General features: G+C 44.5%; 1 long non-coding RNA gene across 1 annotated transcript; it reads right to left on the bottom strand.

Annotated features, from left to right (window-relative positions):
- Window positions 1-1267: 1267 nt before the first annotated feature.
- On the bottom strand, window positions 1268-18461 carry LOC109143528. The gene is made up of 2 exons (XR_005604098.1): window positions 7166-18461; window positions 1268-3201 (listed from the first exon to the last, which is right to left on the bottom strand). It is a non-coding gene; the product is annotated as an uncharacterized LOC109143528 (long non-coding RNA).
- Window positions 18462-18919: the final 458 nt, after the last annotated feature.

Below are 18919 nucleotides of genomic sequence, written 5' to 3'. Positions count from 1 at the left end.
AGGAAAAGAAATCTGAGAAGCAGCAGATGCAGCTGCTGGTACCGCGGAGGCAAAATCCCAAAGCCAGGTTATTTGCATCCTATGTTTTGTCAGGCCTGGTAAAAATTACGTTTCCTCTGCTGGGGACTTAGTGTGAGTGTTCTCAGGAGACACTGCAGGATTGAGCTAGAAGGAGATGGATGCACACTGTAAATATTTCCCAGCACACTGGGCACTTGATGATGCTTCAGTTCTTATGATGATGAGCTACAAAAAGTCTGCTTGGCCCGCTAGATTCATACTTCCCTACACATGTATCCTGATGCATTCCTCCGACGTGTTTAAAATAGGGATGGGTCTTGAAAATCCCCAAACCAAAAGGTTTGCAAATCATCAGTCTTTCTGCTCTGCTGCTGCATCTCATTTCTTGTCACAGCTGTTGCCTGTTTTAGTAGCTGGATTTCCAAGGAAACAAAGCTCGTATGAGCACAAAGGCAGAGTGCTTGCAGCCTTTGTGTGTGGGTGTGCATGTGTGCCTGTCCTTCCTCCCCACCCTTAATAATTTTTTAATCTGTTGGTCAACTGGTCGATCTGATTTGACAGAGGGAAAGAGCGATCATAAACATCCTGCGTAGGGAAAATTTTTTGGGTGGAACTTGCACCTTACTAGAAACCAGATAAGCCCAGCTGTGAAATGCAAATGCTTGAATCCAAAGTTAGCAGAGCCCAGCCTTTGGGAGTTCTGGAAGAGCAGAGACACTAGCCCAGTATTAAGTCTTTGTGTTTAACAAATAAACAAATACAGCTTTTGGCAAACTTGAATATCAGGTGAATCCATCAACAGATTCAGGAGGACAGTAAATCACCTAACTCAGATAGCAGAGGAGTAAAACTTTGACAGTGAGCTTTAAAGTCTCCAGGCAGCCAAGCAGGAGTTGCTGAAACTTGGTATTTTCAAATATTGAGAACACATGACTGTCATGCAGTATTCAAAATTATTCAGAAGTGTAACATAAAACGTCTCTCCAATTTCCTAATCTGAGAAAACAGATTTCAATCACACTTGAAAAACAGAGGACAAAGAGGATCCCGGCAGAACTTCCTCAGGCCTGATCTGCATATTGAGTTGTGCAACAGCTTGATTGCTGCCCTACCAGCTGGAGATTTCTGTTTTCTATGGGGCAAAATCAGGACACGAAATGATTTGTGTCAGTGTTATCACTGCACACATTCAGGAGCAGCCTTTTGTTTTAGAAGATGTACAAAACTGCTTTTGGAAACACATACCTTTTTTTTTTTTTTTTTTTTTTTTAACTGTGCTATTTCCCTGTTCTTGGCAGCTCTTTGGACAAACAGCAGAGTTGTTTTGGTTATACTGATGTCGCAGGAGAGTGGAAAGAGTGCTTGCATTTGAATGCTTCCCAGCAGTGGAGAATTTTCAGCCAATTGTTGGGAGTGAAGGTCAGGTCTTCAGCTGATTTCTGTTGGATTCAGTGACACTTTACACGTGCACTGAGATACTCAACTTGTTTGACATCCTTGGGATGTTGTTATGAATAAGAACTGATTGGAGTTTTTTTTTCTGAAACAATCCACTTAAATGTGGCAGTATTAAACTATTTTGGTAACAGGTTAGTTGCAATATTTTTCCCTTTCTTCTATCTGGTATTTAAACTTTTTCTCTTCCCCTTACCATTATGTGTTCTTTATGCCTGAAGAGAATTGCACCTGTACCTCCACAAGCGTGAAGGTGGAATAGCAACATTTTGAAGGAGGAATTGGTAGGAGAAAGGAGATGTGAGGATTTAGGGTAGGGTACAACCCCCAAAATAAGCTGACAACAAACCAACAAGGTTTTCTCAGAGACTTAAGGTCACACTAAGATGTTTCATATCCTAAGACAAGGTTGGTAACTCAGCTTTTACATGGGAAAAAAAGTGTTTTTCAAGAATCAGGGTTGTGAGGATAGCACACGAGTGCATAGACCAGTCAGGATCTCTGCCTTTCTGAGTGAGGAAACCAAATGAAAACAACCACTCTAGGGGGTTGGAACTTCTCCATTCATTTTATCCTTGAAGTCTGCTACTTTGGGCAATGACCTGCTTCAGTAACACTGCTACACAACGTTCCTCAGTGAGGCTTCTGGTCCTCTGCAGTACAATCATGCAGAGACCATCTTGAATTGGCACTCAAGGGAGCAGGGAAGGAATCCTTCCTTTCCTGTAAAAGTCTAACACTGACTAAGCTGAGCTCTGTGAAGGGCAGACAGAGGAGTGTGGTGAATCCAACTCAAGAACCACACTAGTGAAGCTGCTTCAACACCTACAGCCTTAAACAATGGAGCTGCACAGAGATAGGACCCAGGCGATTTGTCAGACACATGAAATCACCACATCTTTCTGCCCTCAATCATTTCGATGTAGCTCTGTGGAAACTGTTTAAGATCCCTGGGATCTCTGGCAGAGCTCACGCTGTAGCTCTTCATGTCTCTGTACAGCTTGTATAGCTTTAGAGACATATGATATCTTTGTGGTGCCCTCCCATGTTTAAATAACCGGCCCAGGAATGTCTCCTAAAGTTTCTGCTAAAGCTGGAATTATCCCCGCGTATCCTTTTGGGTTTCATTTTATCTCATGACATGGCGTAGTACTCTCAGAGCAAGGTTGTGAGGTTGCCTTGGAGATGGAGGGCTTAGCCACGGGGCGAGCTGTCACACCGAAACGTTCCCATTAGCCAGGGTAACTGTGAATGCTTTCCACAAACAATTGAGTGAAGTGAAGTGACAAAAAGCTTATGAAACGGTCACAGGGGAATTGCATAAACTGGGGTCAGATGTTCAACTTGAGACTGTTCCATGACCGAGGAGTTTCACAGCTGGTTGACGAAAGCAAGCAGGAGGTCAGCTGGTCTCTAGTTGTTATAACAACAACCTGTTATGTTTCTCAGGCAACAGAGATGCCCACAGCAGTGGCAGGATGGATCAGGAGGATGATTTCCTCATTTCCTGGAATAAGGTTTGAAAGCTGTGAATATTTTTCTGCTGGTAGAATTTGAGATTTCAGTCTTTGTAAGTGGCAGGATCCAAGCGGTAATACACCATGGTGCAGCCTTTGAGTGGATCAGCAGGAAGACTTTAGGAATGCACCATTGATTTAGCTGACTTTTAAACGAGTGAATGGAAAAAAGGACAGAGAGAACACACGGATTTGCTGCAACATCCATCTGGAAAAAAAAAAAAAAAGAGAGACCAAACTATGCATCACCTTTATTCCTAGTGTTTAGTTTACATCTTCCAAGGGAAAACTGGCAAATGACCGGCTATGAATAATGTACCCATGGGGAAAGTTTGTTTCTAAACATGAACAGTTAGTGCCTGGCTTATGTCTGGGTGGGTGTGCTGGCTATTTCATAAAGATTTTGTTCTACTGAGGCAACCACATAAAAGAATTTCTTTGGAGGAATTCAAGGTGAGAATATCTTTATTTTGCATCAACACCAACACCCTTAATGCAGTAGAAGTGAAATGCAGAAATTAACCTTTCTCCTTCATCTCTCCCATGCCCTGCGCTGTGTCTGAGACCCTTGCAAAGTCTAACTGAAATGATACAATCCTTTGTATTTCTAGCTGCTCCGGATGGGCTCGGTCAGTTAAATGCTGGGCTTTTCTGCCACAGCATGGAGGCAGGACACAGAAAAGGTACGGGCTAAAGTTATAGTGTGTTGTAGTTTTGGAAAAGATGCTGGTAGAGTAAGAGCTGCAAACAAGGAAAACCTAAAATGTTTCCTTTACCTTTGGCAGTCAGAAAAGTGAGGGAACCTGAAGGTGTGGGTCTCATCAGAAAAGCTAAATCCAATTATGTAACAGCAGAATTTGCTTGGAGTTTCTTTGCTTTTTTCTTGTACACATGCCTAGGTCTCTCATCTGAACCATACAAACCTTAAGGAAGGCTTACAAACCTTAAGGAATGCTTACAAACCTTAGATGCTTTTCAGTTCCTACAGCCCTCAGGATCTCCTGTGCCCCTGCACTGCAGTGCCAAATACATATTCTCCTTCACCCTCTTGGTCCTCTCCAGTGCTGCAGTTTGGAAGTAATGGCTCTTGGCAAAGGAGTTAATCTGATTCATTTGAACTTAACTCTCTATGAGAAGGAATCTGAGAATGGCCTTTGTGTCTACATCTGAGAGAGGCAATATATTATATTATATTACATTATATTATATTACATTATATTACATTATATTATATTATATTATATTATATATGGAAAGCCCTTATTCATGCCTATGTAAATCAGGAATAATTCTCTTTAAATTGGGTGCCATTGAGATGACTACCAAGTCTTGAGAATTCCCAATCTACAGAATATTTTACACTGCGGTATAGGTAGGGCCAAAAAAAAAAACACAGCAAAGCTTAGGTAGTTAGAGAAATGCTTTCCTAACAATTCCCACCAAAAAGTTCTGTTAAAAAAGCAGTTAAGGTTGCCCCGGGGCAAAACACACCCACACAAGAAATGACAGGTTAGGGGAACCTTCCCTGCATAAGCTATCCTGCACACCTCATGTTAACCACTCCCAGTGACAGACTCCAAACCCCAACAAGAAGCTCCCCTTGTTCTGCAGGATAAAGAAACAAACTAAACACCTCCTACATGCTTCAGTGCAAAACCCTCTGGTAACACTAACATTAGTGGCTGGTGCATATGGAGAGTCAATGGTGACTATAGGGGGAAAATGGAGATTAGGTGCCCCCTGAGCATAGGCTCTGTTGGTACTGCTGGTCTCAGAGACCTTCTGTGCCTTCATCAGACTGTTTTGTCTGTGGTTGGCCACAGACACTCCACTTAGTAGACCCCTTCCACAATGCAGAGCTGAAGAGCCACCTGTTGCTTTTTATTAGACTGGAGAATGAGCTATTTGATATACTTACACCAGAACGAATTTTTTTCCCTTGGTGAAAAAATAGCTACATTTGTACCAGGTATTTGTATGCAGCTTCTTCTAAGTGATTTATTCCCAGGTGGGCCAGAAAAGATTTTTCACGAAAGATGTTTTGTCACCTAACACTAGGGGATGGAATGATGATGACACAAAGTTGTAATTACAATTAAAGCTTTATTTTTTTAAACAGAATTTTATGATTGGCATAGCATACAATTCTGTGACCAGAATAGAACAGGATTTTTATAATCAGAATCAGCATATCACAATTTTCTAAGTAGCTTAGCACAGAATTTGTATCACAGGTTGGCTTACAGTTCCTAATCACATGGATGCTCTGCAGAATGGGTCAAATCTTAATACTTGGCTTGCAGTATCAATATAATAATCATAATATAGAATTAAAAAATGTGGAAAAATATGAATCACTCACTCAGAACTTGGGGGAAGCAGATGATGGTGGTGTCCCTGACCACTGGGATATCATGGGTTTTGCTGTCTAGCAGCAACTGTGGTCCAAGTTCCACTTTGGTCTCCTAACCGCTTGATTTTACAGACAGTGCTCTGTGTTCTGCCACACTTCCCTGGTTTGTTGTCATCACAACCTGTGTGCCTGGGACCTTCAAGGCTGGTAAGGAAGGGAGAAGTCAGCCCAGTGCCCAGGAACCTTGAGGCTGATAGGAAAGGGGGAGAAGAATTCTTTCTGGTGCATGGGACCTTCCAGACCTGATAAGGAAGGGAAAGGAGACTGATACATGACCAGTTTGGTCACAGAGAATGGCCATTTGCCTTTTGGACTGGCATTAGTTAAGCTAAGCATATTATGAGGGATCAAGAACAGGGGGTGCCAGTTACAGACTTGTATTGAAGAAGCCTTTGCTTCAAAGTGTGTTGGTGGTCTTCCATCTACTTTCCTACACAGCTTTATACCTTCCCACACCTAGTGGCTACTTTCATCCAAGTTTCTTCTGCTCGAGTGGGTCACAGTGACCAGTACTGGCAGGTTTCACCTGGTTGTTTAAATGCTAACACAGAGTTAATTCTGCCTTTTTATACCCAGGTGCTCTGGAACAATGTTTGGCATCACACTAACAGGCTTTATCTGCTGCCTCTGTGCCACAGGGAGCTTATGAGTTTTCTCATACTCTGCAGAAAGGTAAATCTGTGTTGGTCCAGGCATAGAAACCAGAATTTTTATGCTTGGTCTCAGGGGAGGGTTTTGACACAGCTGCATCAAAACAAGGACACAGAGCTGCCTCAAAACAAAGAATTCAAGATGAGTAGAGAAAATACAGTTGTAGTACAGACCTTTGTCCATTCAAAATGAGCAGGAGAAGAGGTAGTAGTCTAACAGTGTCATTTTGTGTCATGGGTGACGACCTTGAAGACACTGAGGACTGAAAACCTCCTCACAAAAACTTTCATACATACACCAATGCTGTGACTTGGTCATAGGCTCTTACTTAAGCAGGTATCTCCAAAATTCAGGCCCTGCTCTTCCTGAATGCTGTGCTGTATGATCAGCTCTGACCTGGAAAACTGAAATCATATTAAAACTGTACTCATTACAGACTGAACATTTTATAGTTCTGTCACAGTGTGAAGGCCCCAGAGAGCAAATTAATAAAGGTTTTATGCATTTATAACCTCACCTTTAAAAAGTCAGCATGAAGATTTTATTTTCTGTCCTCCAGGAAAATCCATCTATTCCAAAAAATCCCAGAGAATCAATACTTGTTTAGAAAACTGTAAGAACTGACACATTAATCCTAATGCCTTTTAAATGCCTCTATTAGTGGTTTCTAAGTTTACTACAGGCTATTTGGTAAGGGTAATGAACAAAATAGGGTAAGCTTGGAGCACGGATCTTTTGAGGATACCTATACATGACATGCATATCTCTACCCACTGGTCCAAGAATATGATATCAAAATGGGTGAAATAATTTCTTTGTTCCCATGACAAGAATACATCCCATATGGAAGTCATCGGTATCAACACTAAGCTCCCCTGTAAGCACTTTTGAGCCAGCCTTATTAAATATACATTTTACATATACCTGTACAAGTTGAAGTCTTGGAAGAACATGTCTATTCCCCAGAAATCAAAGTGCTTTCAATGCGGATGCCTGCGGGGGGACAGTGATCATAAAGCAGCCAGAGAGCCAAAGGAATGCTGAGATTTCAGAGCCTGTGTGATTACCCACAGCTGTACAAACAGTACAGTGGAGAAAACAGACTGACCTTGGCCATGTTTTGAGAGTGCCTGATAACCAGGTCCTTCAACAAGCCCTGTTTCAACATGAGGAGGAAAGAAGAGACGGTGACCCTGAGGAACAGGAGGAAACACAATAATGACTAAAGCGGCAACATCGCAAGTCAGCAGCTTGAATATCTTCAGGGAACTGGTCTGGGACAAAACTGGTCAGTGATGACAGACATCTGCTTTATGTACCTGGCAGCATGAGAAGTGGATTAAACCAGATATATGATGGCAGTATCTCAAGTACAAGTAGACAGCACACTTCAAAACATGAATTACTGTGCTTTGACCATTCCAGAAATATCCATGGCAGAGAAATTTTAGTCTGCTTGCAAGAATTTAGAAATAGAATTTTAAAAGCAGAGAGTGTTTTGGTGTTTTTCTAAATCCACAGGGCCATGGCCATCTTTTTCCAGCTTATTAGTGCCTGTATGCTACTGTATGGAGACAACATTGAGGGAGCCTATACTAGCAAATAACTGCAATGCTCATCTCACTGACCTCCCTTTCACCCTCGCAAACAGGTATTTTCTTTGCTGTTTCTTCATATGTCTGGGGAACACACCCTCCAACACTTGCAAAAACAAACACTATCACTGGGCTGGCCATCAGCATCCCCTCTAACTCTTATCTTGGGCTGTGTCTCTCTAGGGTTGTTAAGTTACATGCCTAACCTCAAGGAATCTCTCTCCCCTCCCTGTGGTGGACAAAACACAGTGGATCACCTAATTGGTAGAGACATTTGGGCCATAAATGACAGATGTGTGATTCAGGATCAAAGCTAAAAACTAAATTCTTCCAGAATATCCCACACCTCAGAGCAGGCTGTGGGGATGATCCTCAGAATGGTTGTAGGAAACAGACTGAGGATTGAAGGAAACCTTAGCTTTGTTGAGCTGGAAAACTGAGCATTACACAATACTTGTTTTTCTCACCTTTTGAATTCTGCCCTTGCAATGTGCAAATCCTTAGGCGTCCCTGTGTTCACTGCCATCCAGCATCTTGGTAAGCAGAAAATAAAAAAAAAACCCCTCAAAACACAATAAGGGCAGTGAGAAGATGGAAGAGGATCAGAAGGTGAAGGTCACTATTTTGTCGCTTAGTCATTCGTGGAGGACTCCCCTCCTAGCACAGGCAGTATGAAAGTGTTTCCCTGTTAAGGCTTCACCTATAGCTGCTGCCAGCTTGGCAGGGAAAGCAACTCTCTGATGAAAACAAATTCCCGTGTTCCCATGACATTGAGTTGCTCCTGCAACACTGCAGCTGTCAAAAAACTTGAGTGACTTCAAGGAGAAACTGCATTTACCCCTGGCTGTTTTGCTCTCCCTTTTCAAACACTAATTTTATATTCTACAGTTAGCCAAGCAACTCTTTACAAATTTTACAACTCATTCTCCCAAGAGCCTGAAGGCACAAAGCATTCACACAGTGCACAACCCGAGAACTAAAGCATAAAATACATGAAAACACATGGACAGTCCTGAATAAGGTCAGTGAATCTGCCTACAGCTTCATGAGCAAGCACTCACCTGACTGATAAGTTAAGAGTTAAAACCACACCACATTAAAAGCTGATGAAAGCACAAGTAGGCATAGCATATTATTTAGATCTGCCACACAAAAATCCTGCATCTGATTTAGGAGAAATTTTATGGAGCATGTCCTCAGCAGATCATCCACCAACTGCATATCAAGAGCTTTAGAACAAATTTAGAGAATGAATAACTACAAACTGTATGTAATGAGTAGCTGGGAAACAGGATAAGATGCAAGATGGGTTCTTTCAAAACTACATCATGCCAAACTAAGCAATTATCCTTCTTAGATGTGACTAACTCAATCCCTCTTTAGGCAGAGGTAACATGGTCTGTCTCAACTACTGGACTTCAGTAAAGCATCTCATTCAGTGCCACTGAATCACATTTGGTGATTAAAAGGCAAACTGAAGAAGATGGAGATTAGTCAGCAAACTGTAAAGCAGTGAGGAACTGCCCTAAGGGAAGAAGACAAGTTGCATTGGAAAGGTGCTGTTCTGGGATGAGGGGGTTCCACAAATACCAGTCTTAGGACTTCCAATATTTTTACTGACAGTTTAGATATTAAAAAAACCAAGAGTGTTGTGAAACATGACTGATATGTGATGAAATCTGTCAACAATAGCTGGAGGGTGTTGATGGTACGCAAAAGTCTGGATATCACAGACAGAAATCCCTCAGAGATGAAATTATACAAATAGAGTCAAATAGTGTAGTAAAAATCAGACAGAAAAGCAATAGAAATTATTCTAATAGCATTGTGGAAAAGACACTGGAGAAACTTCATCTGGAATACTGTATACCATTCCAGTTAGATCTATTTTCAGAAAGCACTCAAACTGGAACAGGTGCTGTGAACACATTTCCAAGAAAATTACAGGGAATAGAAGGCCTATCCTGGAAGACACTGGAAGAACTTCAGCAAAGCAAAGGATGAGAGAGCTTATGATTTCTCACCATAAACACTGTGGGGGGACAGGAGGGAAAAAGTCAAACTCTTCAGCTTGAAGGACAATCTGACTCAAAAATATTTGACTGCAAGCTGGTCATCAAGACCAAGTCTTGAAATCAGAGGAAAGTTCCTTGTTACCAGAGGCATGACCAAAAAGAGTACCCACACAGGAAGACAGCAGCAAATGTTGCTACTTCTCCGTATGAGATCTCTTTAGTTTCCAAAAAACTTCTACCACTTGGCTGCCTGCAGCGACCCAGGCCAGTGCTCCAAGGAATCAATTCCCATCTCTGTCCCTGGTCCTGTCCTCACAGCAGGTCCTGGTGGTGTCCCAGGAAGGTGTTCCTCAAATGTGGTCTTACACAAGCAGGTGTCTCACTGGTTGCACAGACTTGAGAGGCAAATCTTTGAACCTCTGTCTCCCAGCCCAGAAGGAAGGTTACTCTGTTTTCTCACAGTGGTGTGCAAAATACAAAATCCTCTTCTATTTCTCCAGCTGCCAGTTTTCCGGAGGCTTTCTTCATTTTGATCTTAGGCAGCAGTTAAAGAGCTCATTTCTCCAACCCAGGTGCTTCCTCCACCACAGCGACAGGGAACAAGCAGGCTCTGAGGCAGAGAGGTTGCTGAGCCCCTGTGCAGTGTTTCTGCCCCTGCCACTGCACTGCTCCCTGCCCCAGCACTGCAGTGTGCCCTGCTCTTGGCTGTGGCAGCACAAGTGTCTGTGGGGACCTGCCTGAGCCAGCACCTGCTCTGTCCAAAACTTCGCCACTGCAGTTGAAATTGAGGGGTGCACAGGCTCCTGGGGAGAGGAGAACAAAGGACAGGCATGCAGCTATTGTTGGTTATCCATGTTATGGCTACACATCCATAGGGCCTTTCCCAATTGGGGGAAAGAACTGTGTATTTTGAAAGGTTTAACATTATCTTTTCTGGACCCAACTACTTTAAAAACAGCATGTTGACCATGGCAGACAGTCAGGTGCAAAAGAACAACACAGAAGCGCTCTTTCATATTTTTGGACTGCAAAGCCTCCTTCGTGGAAGAAGGGGTAGAGGAGAGTGAGGGTCAGGCAATAGGACTGTAAGCTCTATCAATTGTCCCAACACATCTGGAGCACCTTAGACCCGCAAAGCCATTCATTATCTCTTGGGGGCTGGCTTTCTATGTGATCATAGCAATGCGCACTTTCACCACCACTGCTCTGACATGCAGCTGCACCTGCCCCTCCTTTCCAACCTTGAGGCTGACCACCAGGAAAATGGCCTTTGTCATTTTGTCATTGCTGGCCACGCCAAATTTATAAACCACCCACCTTTTTTATTCAGCATTGTAATGGCCTTGCAAGAACTGGAACTTTTCCAAATACTTCTTGAAGCCACCCCCCTCTCTGCTCTTCCTCCTTGCTGACAGTGGCTTTCTGTGGCCAGATGAAGGAGTGCCCTGCACCCCAGGAAAGCAAGGTCTGCAGGGAAGCTTAAAGCTGACTTTTCCTTTGCACATGCTGGCATGAAGAAGGTGCACAGAACTTGTCCTTGGCTGCAGCTCATGTGAATGTCAGCTCTACTGAAACCCAGGAGTCCCCTGGGTTTTGAGAAGGGGGTCTTGCCAGCTTTCACAGAAAGCATTAACAGGGAATACACTGTGAGCAAGCTTGTGGAAGGCAGGGAGTATGGGACACTGCTGTTTTAAATTTCTGTTACCACAGTACAATCCTGGCCTAGGCCCAAGGTTTCTCAAAACTGCCCAGTACCTACTCTAATGGTGATACTGTTCAGAGGTAAACCTGTTCCTATGCAGATGGGAGAGACAAATGTCACAATAAATAGTTCAGCAGTCCATCTTTAGAGCAGAGCCCCTGCACATAGAAAAGTTGCTACTTTGCCCACTCCTTTATATGTTGGCCCTCATGTCCCAGTCTGACTGACTTTCATTAGTGTGAAACCTCTGAGGGCTATTTTAATCCTAATGTAAATCAGCAGAGCTTCGGGGTTGGCATCACAGGAGGTTCTTACCTCATGGGGACTGTCCCAGTGCAACCTTCCTCCAGAGCACACCTCTGGGCAGGAGATAACAGGATCTGCTGTATATGCTGACTACTGCTGGCTGTGGCTGTCCCCTGCCAGAGGGATCCTGAGCTAATCATTTAGAATTTCCCTCTTCCCTTCCTTAAGAGAGGCCCCAAACTACTACCAGTATCTTCCCTTCAGGCAGTGTTTCTGCCACCCTGCTCCCTCACTGCAGCCAGTGAGGAGGTGAGCAGTGCAGCTCTCTGTGGTCGTCTGTGGTCGAGAGAGAGGGAGGTGCCTGCAGAAAGCAATTTATCCCTCCTAAAATCTTAACCGCGTCTCTCTCCAAGGAAGTGCCCGGGACAACTCTGCTCCTGACTTTGATGCTTCATTTAGACACCTAAAATGAGGTGTGGATAAATCCACACCCTTCTGCTCCTTGCATGATGTTTCACAAGCAGAAATGTTGTAATTCCCTGCTTGTTGCTCTCAGCCGCTAATATTAGGTGGGATGTTAGATAAAGTAAATCCTCCCACGTTCTGGCAGAGCTCTTTCCCCCAAGTGACATAAATGATAATTTTCATCTTGCTTCACTAGATATTCAACACTGCGTAGTGCAAAGGATGGATATTTTCATATTTGGCTGTGATCAATAACACGGTTCTTATCAATGGTAACAACAGCCCACAACACTGAGGGTTTGGATCCTATGAGGTGGTTGTCAAAATGGCTGTGTTTTGTAATCAATAGCCTGAGAGTCTTTCTCAGAAAGATTTGCATTGCATGATCAACAGCAACAGTAGTCCAAGCCAAGCTGATGAAAGAGACAGTTAATCCCAAAGAGCCAAATCCCTGGAATGTGCCCTGCTCTGGGAGGGCATCACTCAGCTACGTGCATACAGCTGGGTATGTCTGGTGTAGCTGAGGCTGGTAGTTAGCCAGAGGTCAGGGGCTTGGTTGGTGGTTGGGGTTTTTTTGCCTTTCTTCTTTTTTTTTAAGTAAGAAAAACATCCACAGTTGTTCCACAGGAAAAGAACAAGTAATCTACCCGTACGGAATATATGCAGTTGTCGTTGTTTCCTCCTTGCTTACTTTCACCTTCTGTTAGTGTTTGAGTGACAAGATTTTTCCAAACACCAAATTAGGATAAACTGTAGTTGCATGCAACAGATGAAGGAGAATAATGGGCAGACTTTTAACGAATCAGGAATATGCGCACAGGACAGATACTGAACGCATAAACTTTGCACTGTTTCACAAAAACAGCCAAAGGCAGAGCAGCACAGGTAGAGTCCTACAGCTGTAGGGTGTCTGTGCTTCACTTCCCACTCTCCCCTTCCCCTTGAGGCAGCTACTGCTGAGCTGTCACAGCTGAGCTTCACGTGAGGCAACTCCTAAACCATCTGAAGTTTTCAACCTGACATGTTAAAGCAAACTCCCCTCACCCAAGCAGGGGAGTGAAAGGAAGCCCAAGGCGTGACTCTTCAGGGAGGTAAAACACACCAAGTGACACATCCCCTGGTGCCTGAGGAGGGCCATTTCCACATATGAATGGCAGTGGTTTGCACCTGCTTTGCGCAGATGCACATGCCTACACCCTGCACAGTGCAGTGAGGGACACGCTCTGAGTCACAGTCAGTGCAAAGTCAGGTCTGAGCTGACCGCATGTGAACACCTGCCAGAAGCCAGCCTCTGAAAACAGGCTTTCTTCACCATTGATCCTATGGAGCTACACACACCCTGGCAATGAAGCACCATCGCTAAAAAGCATCCCAAACATAAGAGGAAAATAAGTCAAAGCTAGAACCATTTGAAACTGCACACATAGGCCATATCACCTACAGTGTCTGAGCATCACTTGGCTGCATGCAAAACTGCTGACAGACAAGTGCAAAGGTCTGAATTAAATGAGTTTTAAGGTGAGGTCCAGTCGCTGACATCTGCATTTTCCTAGGCTGCTGCAATATAAAGTCAAACAGGTTGGTGTTGATCATAAGTGAAGGTACCAAAACATGTCAACCACTTGTGTGGTGCTTGGTAGAGCGGGCCCAGGGAATGTTGCACTTCCAGGCACCTTGTTATGTCTGACTGGCCAAAGTTTCTCTTGGCTCCCCAGCTGAACTGGCAAAGTTGACTTTTGCCACTCCAAGGATAAAAGGCCAGGTCTGGGACTGGCTCTTACCACTCAAAGGAACATAGAAATGGTCAAGCTGTTACAGGGAGCTGACAGAATATCTTGCAGAGTTGGATATGCTGTCCTAACACCATCACAAGAGGCGGAAATAGCAGAGGGGGGAGCAGGGCAGTACTTTGTATCCTCCCATTCCAGCTTCCCAAGTCTGCTCTATCTAAAATACCTAGGAAAGCCACCACCATTCCAGCTGCTTACTTTGCCATCAGTGACAGCCAGCTTAAGTGAGCATTCCCCATATCTTGCTGCCTCAAGGCCCAGAAACAGCTTCATTTCTCCTGGTGGAGGGAAGATAGTGCTTTTATTTCTCTGTCAGGCTTAGAAATGCCATAATACAGCAGAGTAGATAGGAGAGCCCAGATAAAGAAGAAGAGCACAGGCTGACTATGGGGCCAAGTGCCCAAGCCGCTCATTTGCAGGTAACCTGACATGCCCAGCACACAGCAGCTGAGCTCTGGGTGGAAACTAAAACGTGGGGCTGGGAAGTCATGTAGCTGAGAGGGATTTGCATGGCTGTGCCCTATGTGCTGTAAGCTCCTAGTGCTTACGTGCTGGGAGGGACAGAGTTCCTCCTGCCTGGCACAGAGCTGCTTCAGCCCTGGGCTGCGTGCTGCCCAGCTCACACCTTGGCCCCTCTTGGATTCATACATGCCACACAATGCCTTCACACAGATATATTTATCAAGCTAAAAATAGTTCTGGTTAGCTGTTGTGTTGGCTGTGAGGCCAAGTGGCACTATCTAGGAGGGGAAAAGAGGCCACCTGGAGCTGTAAAAATCTCACAAGCCTGCAAAATAAGGAGGGCAGCATGCTGGTGGGAGGTTGGATATTTACTGGAGTAGAAGAATTCCAGTTCAGAAATGATTCATTTTCATGGCACGGTCCCTCCCCCAAGCATAAAAAATAATTTTCCTTTTTACATATTTCCTGGAATATGTGATTGTACTAGAAGAGCACTTTATGCTCCTGTTATGAAAGGGAATCCAGTCCAGTGGGACGAAGTCATTCTTGGAATAACTTTCAGTGAAATCAAGAGTTACAACTGGACTGACTTCGGTGTTAAAAAAGTCCTCGGGATATTGGTGGCTGCTGCAGTCATGTTTTTGTAGGCAGTCTGGATCTACAAGTTTTCCTAGTATAATAATTGCAGTAAGAACTGTGAGGTTTTGTAACCAAACTCATTTATGCTGGCAAAATCCCTTCTCTGGATGATAGAGAGCTGACTTATACCACTTAATTTCTTCCAGTTTTTACTTGGGAATTGCTGTTCTATTATGAAATGTCTTTATGCTGTCTGCACAGTAGGTGTGAATGATTACTTCTGCATTGTTGTAACAGTACCTTTTTCTAGCACAGACAAGCTAAAATGTCTAAACTATTTTATTTTGTATAATGCAAATATTAGAATATGGTTCAGGAAGAAAGAAACTACCATCTTAAAACAAAATAGATTGATGCCCTACAATAGCCTGGAAGGCAAATTCTGTGTGACAGTAAGAGAACAGAATTCACCAAAATAATCTAGAATATTTTCTTTCATTATTTTTATCAGGGTTAGGATATTTATTTCCTAAGCATCTACATGAACTTATAGCCTGTATATGTCTATTTTCATTTCTAGGATCCGAGTTAAACTTGTTTGCAGCATACAAAGAAATTGAGCAAGATATGATACCACTTAATGTCATCCCCACTTAGAAGTGCAGTAGCCTTGCAGTATCACTGCCTGGCCAGCCCAAAGGGCAGTGGGACACCCACAGACTTGCCAATGCCAGTTTGACTGCAGATGGTCTAGGGAACTTCTGGGAAGCAGATGTTCCCTGAGGCATGTCCTGAAAGGGAGCATGATAAAGAGAACAAACTTGCAGGGGTAAAAATCTAAGTATGGGGAAATATGGGGCATCTCCTTGAAGGTGGGATTTCACCTTGTATTTTGTCCTGGAAAGAATGGAGATAGGCTCGGAAGGTTCTTAAAACAAAGATAAGCAGATGTGTTTGATGGTTTAAAATCGGTGAGACTCAACCTGTGCTTGTAGAGAGCAGCTCTACAATATATGCACGTGTATGGCACAGACCTTAGGAAAATTCCAGATCAGTACCATAGTGTTCCTTAAAATAAGCCCCAGAGATAACTCACACATCTCAGCAGAGAGGGGAAAGCTGATGAAGGACAAAGCGTCTATGTGGGATCTAAAAGGGAAGAAGGGGCTTTGGGGTACCTGAATTTGCAGATTACTTCTGAGTGGCCCATTGTGGGTTAGAATAATGAAAAACAGGCCCTTTGTCCTAAAGCCTCCCCTTGACAACCTGTTTCTTGAGGCAACTTGGAGCTCACAGCAATTAGGCTGTGGGTGGGAGGAATTTGTTCCGGGGGAGTCAGGGCTATTCTGACATCCTGTAGCTGGGTTTCCCCAGGGCTCCTCACTCTCCTGCCCATCACAGGAGTAATGCATATCCTTGATGCGACAGCAATGGGGCCTTGGGACACCAGGAAAGGTGGTGCTGGAAACAAAGAGCCATTGCCAGTGATTCAATGGCCTGCAGCTCATTTGCAGTGAGGCCCAAGGGGTGTGCTCCTTCCTGCAGCAACCTGGGGCACAGCAAAGTCACTCCACCCATTGTGCACGTGCAAAGAAGCCCATCTGCATGTACAGAGAAATACCATCAGCCACAATATAAATGGACTTGTATAAATTGGGTTGAATTCTTCTCTTACTGAAGAGGTAAGGAGGTCAGTGAAAAGAGGTGACAAAACAGCAAGCAAAGAAAACAACTTTTGCAGCAGCCCTGTAAAGTGTATGCAGCTACAGGGTCAATGAGTGTGTGTCTCACAACCCAAGAAAGGATGTTGCAGAAATCAAGGTATAAGAGAAGGAGAGTCTGGCAGTTTGAGCTACCAGGCTGGCTAAAAAAAAAAGCTGTATCTTGTAGATATTATCAAAAAATAGTCTGCAAGACTAAAATAGCATGGATATATCAAGGTCTAAAAAGAGATCAGAAATGAAGCCCAAAAAGATTGTAAGTCATATGAGATGCAGAACTTTACAGCCTATAAAAGACAGTGATGAAAATTAAATTATACTAATTCACACTACCTAGTTTAAATCTCCAATCACCTGAGCCAAAACAAGCAGACAGCTTTATTTACTGTTTTTTCTTTTTTTTCTGGGATGTACAAACTGAAGGTGCTGTATGCCAGAACTCCCATGCTTCTCATATATAGACCACGTTTCTTGCTTGCACAGGCCTCTCTCTTCTGCCAGCACCTCAAGCATGTGCTTTGGTGGCTACCTCAAAAAGTGCCTGGAGGACTGAAAAGGGGAGAAGCAAGAAACTGTGTCTGGAGGAACAGGCTGTGTAAATCCTACTCTGCAGGTCAGACATCTGCCTCAGGCTTGCAGAGTTGTGCAGAGTATTTCATGTGCCACCTTCTCTTGCCAATGGGTTAGGACGCCCACCAAATGAGGTTGGTGTCCTGGTCTTGAACAGAGAGCAGCAGATCTGACTATGAACAGGGACCAGCAGCTCACACAGGCAGCTGCCTAGCAAGTGTTGGCACCACCAGGGGTGTAGCCAACTGCCTGGGGGCATTTTAGACTTCAGTTACAGACCCAGGACCCTTAGTTAAGCATATATCCCGCTAAGATACTCTAATCTTTCATCTGATTTAACCCTCCATCCCTGCTCAGGGGTATTAAGGGTTTAGTTCAGCATTTGCAACAGGACCCAGATAGATGAAGAGCTTAAGGTGAAAGGACAGGGTAAGCAGAGGGGCTGCAGCAGAGGCTGATCCTTGTCCCATGTGGGGAACAGCACAGATCCCTGTCATTTGTGCTGTGTGCTGCTACAAGCACTGGACATGAGCCAGCTCAGCATGAACAGTCCCTGCATGAGCACACCATGCTCAGTCCGAGGAGAGACCAGGGCAGCCACGGGAGGGGCGGGCAGGCATGCTGCTGGGGCAGCTGCAGCACCCCATGGGGCAGCATGGGGAGAGGAAGGGAGGGAACATCTCTACTCAAAGTCCTGCTTGTGCAGTCATAGCTTGTCTGCAGCCACAGCCTGTAAGCAGCCATATGGACCCAACCAAGTTGGAGACTCAAGACGTCTTCCAGCTGTTGAAGTGTCAGTACCTCAGTCCAATCCCACCCCAGCTGTTACCATTCTCCTCCTAACCACCACTACCCTCCCAGGTTTGTCAGCAAAACTGCTTGTACATGCTTCCCCTGGCCCTCTGGAACCAAAGTGAGCCGTGCTAGCTCAGGCAGCTGGAACACAAGGTCTGCCTGTATCCAGTTCAATGCTAGTAAATAGGTCAAGGAAGGCTGGTGGGGGGTGTGTGTGCCTGAGTGCTGGGTGAGCGGTAATCTCCTCAGCTGACAGACCTGGAGTTTACAGACAGACTTATGCACCTCTGCACTGATTCGCCCCATGCACCCAGGAGCTGACTTTGGCTTGTGTTCAGTGCAAGCTATACCAAGAGGGTGAGTTTGGTCAGAGGAACTGCAGATGTGCCCAACACTTTTTCATCCCTACATGCTCCTTGACTGCCTCTTCCCCTCAACTGGCAGTCATGGAGAAGGTTCCATGTAGGTTCCATGTTCCAGCTGAGGTCAAGCAGAGCCACACCACCCTGCACACACTGCCAGGGGCACAGGCCCTCCCTCCTGGAACAACAGGGTGTGAAAACAGGGGGTGTAGATGGTCCTGGCCATGCAGGGTGCATTCCCTCTGCCTCAGCAGGCAAGAGCATGATGCTGCTGAGCTACCTTCTCACACCAGCAGTTTTCATGCCCCTAGTTGCTTGCAGCTAGTGAGAAATGGTTTTGGTGATGCTTTAAACGCTCAGATCTTGACTACTGGGGCCTAGCAATGCTCTTCTCCTGCATATAATACATGTCCTGTGGTGTAGATGGGTTTGGGGTTGAGCTTATGAGAGCACAGAATTTGCAAGTTCTCACCTCTTCCTTCCTTCCTTCTCAAGCACTCTCAAACCAAGATGCCACAAACAAACCACTTTCTTGCAAGAGCCTGTACTACTGTTTTCTG

Source organism: Corvus cornix, chromosome 3, assembly GCF_000738735.6.
Source record: "Corvus cornix cornix isolate S_Up_H32 chromosome 3, ASM73873v5, whole genome shotgun sequence".
In the NCBI taxonomy this organism is placed as follows: Eukaryota; Metazoa; Chordata; class Aves; order Passeriformes; family Corvidae; genus Corvus; species Corvus cornix.
The sequence above is the reverse complement of the archived record's forward strand: the minus strand, read 5'-3'. Positions and strand labels throughout refer to the sequence as shown.